Below are 6,000 nucleotides of genomic sequence, written 5' to 3'. Positions count from 1 at the left end.
AATCTGTCTCTCTGCTCTCAAGAGCCAGCTGAAAAGACTAAATTGATGCAGACAAGTCATGAAGGCTTTCCTATTTGCTCCTCTCCATACATGGAGAGAAACTTCCATGGCTGAACCGACAAAAACAGCACCATCGACAGACTGAGTGAAGGTCTATGGAAAACAAACAGTGTCGTCCTCAAAATTTTGAAGTGCAATGGGCAACAAAGATATTTAAAATATAATGTTTCAGTGAACCAAAATAATAACTGCACTTCTGTGAAAAACATGCATTTGATTTCTTGCAGAGAGTTAGAGAAAGATACCACTCTCATATCTGTTCATTAAGTTTGATGCTGGACCTAAGAGGTGATTAGCCTAGCTTAGCATAAAGACTGGAAGCAGATTGAAAGAGCTAGCCTGGCCCTGTCCAAAGTGACAAGATACATCAACCCCCACCAATATAGTTACAGCATATAGTAGTGATTGAGCTTTAGAGGTGTTGGGTGGCGTACTGTTTCTCCCTTTTTCCAGTCTTTATGCTAAGCTAAACTAATTGCCTGCTGGCTCTAGGTGCATACTTGATGCACAGACATGACTGTGGTATCAGTCTTCTCATTTAACTCTTGACCTCCCAGGTTGTTGTTGTCATGGTGAGGTTGCCAGGCAGTCAGCAGACACGTTGCACAGAAGGCGGGTAGATTCATTATCGTCGTCATTAGCTGAGAAATAGTTCCAGCACTTAACTTAACACCACTAATTGACGTTTTGACATTTCTTTTTGAGTACAGATTAAACAGCCTTTTGTTAAACATTTTTAAACTTTGGGGAGACCCAGGCTAGCCGTTTTCTCCTGCTTCAAGTCTTTATGCTTTAAGCCAAGCTAATCTAGCTCCATACTTAACACACAGACATGAAAGCAAGTAAGTGAAATAAGCATATCAATGAACACTGAAACGCACAGTGCGGGCTGTGGACATGAACTAGTTGAGATAATTTTTCTCAACCATGTACTACAGCACAACTCAGACAAAAGCACAGGTTGAATAAATAACATGAATGATGGCTGCGTTCCATTTAGGGGAGCCAGTTTCAGGGCTCTGGTATTGTGCATGCTCACTCACTGGGTTACTAGGACACTTAATGGTACAGAGCCATTGTAATGTTATTGCTTGCACCTGTGCTTTTCCTACTTTGACAAGTCAAAATATCTGCCGTGAAAAAGGTCTTTGCAAACTTGTTAAGGTCTTGGTTAGGTGTTAACAAACTATAGGTCTAAGTAAGGGAAGGGTTATTTTTTATGAACACTTACTTCATGTTCTCCTTTGAAGTTGGAATTTTTGTTTTTATTTTTTTATTCTTACACACAAACAACATTTCTTCCACCTTTACAGATATCATGCTCATTTTAAATAAACAGCCCAATCTGATGGCGACGAGTTAGAGTCAGCGGTCATATTACTTGGCATGCAGATGCATCCGTTTGGCGAACAGAAGATGTTCGAGAATATGGGTAGGTGTTACATATCCCTGTGCGTCAGCTCCCACACAATGACTCACTCAGATTAGCTGAGTCATAATCACGTCTCTCTGTCCAACATGATTGACCTATTTACAGCTTAACAAACAAACACAAACACATTTCCGTCAAACTTATCTTTGTTATACGGTTACTTGAATTGGAATGTTATTTAACTGTTGGATGTGTGTCTCAGTATAACCGGTACTCCAGTAGAGTGAGTTGGATTTGAGACACTGGAACACTAGTCAGTCATATCTCTACAAACGCTACAAATAGTTTAACATACTATGTAGCTGTAGTGTTAACATACTGTATAATTGTCCTTTATGTTTTTGGGACTTTGGGTGTAGACACACAGATTCCAGCGAAGATGCATCTGAACCATCAACATATAAGAAATGGACGTCGCGTCTCCACTTCCTCCCACTGTACCAAAACGAAGCAAAAAAATATCCCGGACAAGGCCACTGGCATCTTTCGCCATTCGGACCCATTTTTTTGGGCCTTTATTTGATAGGGACAGCCAGAGATAGACAGGAAAGGGGGGTAGAGAGTGGGGATGACACGCAGCAAAGGGCTGCAGGTCGGATTCGAACCGTGGGCAACTGCAGCAAGGACTCAGCCTCAGTGTACATGGGTCCCCAGCTCTACCGACTGAGTTAACCGGGCACCCTTGATCTGTAAACTTTTTGCCATTCAGCAAAGATTCACATGTCTTTATATACAAGTTACTATGGAACTTTAACAAAAAACTAACAACAAAACTTAAGGCATTTTTCTCCAGATCTATTTTTTCAATACTGTCCATACTGTAACTGTTTTTATGGTCGTCAACAACATCATCATATTCTCAGTTCTGTGTGTTGACTTTATTATTAGCTGCATTACATTTAAAACCACTCTTGCTCTAATCTTTATACTCAACTTCATACATGTTTTGTTTTTTTATTACTTGCTGCTAATGACCCAGTCATTTAAGCTGCATTTCACTTTAAAAAGCGTGATCCAAACGGTACAATGGTGACTCCTTTCATCTCAAGCCATCCCTGCCTCCCCTCCTCTCCTCTCTCTCCTCCACCACCTCTGCACATTCATCCCATTTCTCAGATTGATCAAATATTTGCTCTTCTTGGGGCCCAGCCTGTTTATTTTCTGGAGTGTGTTTTCAGCAGCGGTTGGGCTTGTGCGGTGGCTCAACAGTGCCGTCTCAGACATGCCAGTGTTTGGCTTAGTGGCTGGGGACGGAGGCTGGGCCGGTGTCCGGAGCTGTGAGTGCGCCGGCAACGTTGGCCGCTCTCCCTACGCTGGGCAAACTGGGCCTGTGAGCCTCACACACTGTGGCCATTCACTCTCCCAGCACACACAGGATAGAGTATGGATTGTTTGGAGGCCAGTGGCAATGCCAGGAATGCTGAGCCCTAGTTCCTCTCTGGGAAAAAATGGTATTTGGTTCTCTGTCTCTCCCTCTCTCTGTGCCTTTGAAAGGTTGTAGCAGTCTGATGAGAGGGATCACTAGGTGCATTAGCCGACCTGTTTCCTCTTTTCTGCAGATTCCAGACTGGCCAGTCAGAGAGGGCCTCCCAGCCAGAGGAATCCTAAGGAGAGCCACTGCCTTCCACATCGGTATTTCCTGACCCAGTCCCACATCCCTAGTGGCTCATTCACAGTTATAGCAATGAAAAAACAGAAAGCTATATAGGGATGCATGCATAATGTATCCATCTTTAACTCAGAATTGGTTAAAAAAAATGCAGATTAGAGTTTAAAACCATACAAATTTCCATATTTTCCTTTTTTAACAACTTTTCTAATCTACTTATGTATTTAGCGTTTTATATTAAGAGTAATAGAGTAACATAACCAGCTGCTTATTGGCTCAGAGCACTTACATTTATGCTCCTAATCCAGTCTGTGATGATGCTGCATAAGTGCATATTATCATTTTCATGTGCTTCAGTGAACACAGGATGGGGATGATCTTTTACGGCTTAAACAGGTTTGCCATATGCAAAACCATGATTGTCAAGGCGATCCCTGCTGGTCTGATTCATTCGATGTTGGCTGGAGCTGTGCGTGACTGTGTGTCCACTGAACAACTTAGCCACTGCACCCTGCAAATGTAATAAGAGCTGAGGGGTCAGAGAGGATATGAAACACACTCCAGAAGTCATCAGAGGAGGGATTGTAAATCTGAAGATGTTGAAAAGCAGAAATAGGTGAGTACTTATTTATTAAACACCACGGACACATTCTGAGGTGCAAGTGATATCAGGTGGAAAAGGGATTTTTGTTCAGTCGAGTAACTTTTTTTAACATCCCAGAAGGCTGTGCGTTAATATCCCTTCCAGCTTGGTAAACAACAAAGCAGAGTCCAATTTCAGCAAGTTACAGAAGTGCAGGATTGGCAGAACAGTTTCTCAAACGTCAATAAATGCAGGCATCAAGGGGCCAAGTGGAGAAGTCATTAGGAAACCGCTGCAGTATCCAAAACCTATTTGGTCTATCAGATTCATTTTAGAGCAAAAGGAGCTCTAGAAAAGGTGATAATGTCCTGGACAACTTTGTAAAATCTTCAAGGAAACACAAATCTAACAGGCCAAGACTTCACAGTTCCTCCCGGGCTGTTGTCAGCTTCTTGTGAAATTCTGCTTTCTGTGTGTCTACACATGCCAGAGTAGATCCCCTGGGTGAAATCCCATCCCTTCCTCCTACAAAGATCCTGTAGGCTACTGTCCTCTGAGAGGATTCTGAGCAATAACTAATAACTTCTATGTAACAGGGATCTCACCACAAGCATTTCAGCTGAACACAGCCACACAAAATGTTTGTTATTCAGTCTCATTTTCAGCACTAAAATCTCTCAAGTAGAGCCAGTGGGGGAAATGATCCCACTGACTCCATTTAAATTTTCTCAAAATATTGCAAGTTGATCTTTTTCAGAGAATGTTTTAGCTCTCAGATTATTTGTCAAAAAAACCCTATAAAATAAATGGTTAGAATTGTCTCATTTAAACCTCAGTGGGTGGAGCAAAATAGTCTCTCTGCATGGTAGAGATCACAGAAACAAATAGCAGGAAAAAAAACATCATCTCATTATCTGAGAAGGTCACAAAGGCCACTTGGCTGGTTTACCTAATTTAGACATGCTGCGTCACACGAGAAGGAACTTCCCTCTCTACTGGTAGATCAGGTTCTACTTGGAAAGGAAACACGATTACCATCAACACTGGGTCTACCAGAAGTACCTCTTTGAGCTCATTGTTTTGGTGTCACGAACATTGACAGTAAATAATTAGTGAAGAGAGCTTTGGGACTGTGAAGTGAAACCACCAAGTGTCTTAAAGCTGCAGTAGGTAACTTTTATGAAAATAACTTTCATGACAGTAGTCCATGAAAGAGATAATCTGTGAATTCATGGCTCCTAATGGCATTTGCAAGAATCCACCGGACCTGAACGAAAACAAAGATCAGAGCCAAGAAAGATAGAAAGACACTTTGGGTTAGGGGCTTGAAGATAGTTGAAGATTGTTGAGTGTCATTCCCAGGGCTGGTATGAGGCTCAATAATCAACTATCTTTCTTGGCTCTGATTAGTTGTTTTTGTTCAGGCCCGGTGGATTCTTGCTAATGCCATTAGGAGCACTAGGAGGAGTCAGAGGAACCAGATTTTTTAACAGATTATCTGTGTCATGTACTTTTTTACTTCTACTTTTTTTTCTTCAGTAAATCAATTGAGTCCGTCCAGTGAACCACACAAAACTCAACTCAATTGTCAAACTAGGCAGTGCTGATTAAATAAGAATCAAGATTCTGTTACTGCATTTCAGAAACATATTTTAGCATACGGTTTACTTGTAATGCGAGAAAATGTTTGACCAGGTGAGCTGCCATTGTTTGTGATGAGTCAAAACCAAGGCCAGCCAATGAGAGCAGCTCAACTCACAGTACGTCTCCACTGATAGTTGCAAAAAGGGTGGAGGGTACACGCAAGTCTACGGAATATATCTACTTATTTTTCAGTCAGCATTGTGTATACCCACTTCTAAACCCTCCTGATGTGCATCATTCAGTAGTGAACTGAAAGCCTTATAGTTTTTTCCTAGGATGACAATCCAGCACAACCCACCCTACTCTGCCTCTGATTGGCTAGTACTTGTTGCCTTCGTTGGTTGGGTTGGTAGGATTAGGAATAAGGATCTCTCCTCATTTTGCTTTTATAGATTGATTGGATAGATTTAGGGTACAAATATCAGGGTTTGCCAGTCAGAGTAGAACTTGCCCTGATATACGTTATTTTGCATGGTTCTTTGTTCGTCGAAAAGAATTGAGCAGAATATAATACAAGTACAAGTTTATTGCTCAGCTGAGGCCAGAAGATCATCAATGTGGCATAGCTCATCACCACGTCACAAGAGTTAATATAACACAGTATACAAAATGTCTTCTGCACAGAAGGGTGGAGATAAGTGCAGTTTGTTGAAGAAGTATCATCAGTTTAGT

At 41.6% G+C, this 6,000-nt stretch overlaps 1 long non-coding RNA gene across 1 annotated transcript in view; it reads left to right on the top strand.

Moving 5' to 3' along the window:
- Window positions 1-3,624: 3,624 nt before the first annotated feature.
- Window positions 3,625-6,000, top strand: part of LOC127357747 (uncharacterized) — a 36,380-nt gene continuing 34,004 nt past the window's right edge. Inside the window, exon 1 of the long non-coding RNA XR_007882306.1 lies at window positions 3,625-3,717. This is a non-coding gene — a long non-coding RNA (uncharacterized LOC127357747). The remainder of the gene's footprint in view (window positions 3,718-6,000) is intronic.

This window comes from Dicentrarchus labrax, unplaced genomic scaffold (genome assembly GCF_905237075.1).
Source record: "Dicentrarchus labrax unplaced genomic scaffold, dlabrax2021, whole genome shotgun sequence".
In the NCBI taxonomy this organism is placed as follows: Eukaryota; Metazoa; Chordata; class Actinopteri; family Moronidae; genus Dicentrarchus; species Dicentrarchus labrax.
Note: the sequence above shows the minus strand (reverse complement) of the source record. Positions and strands in the feature narration are given on the sequence as shown.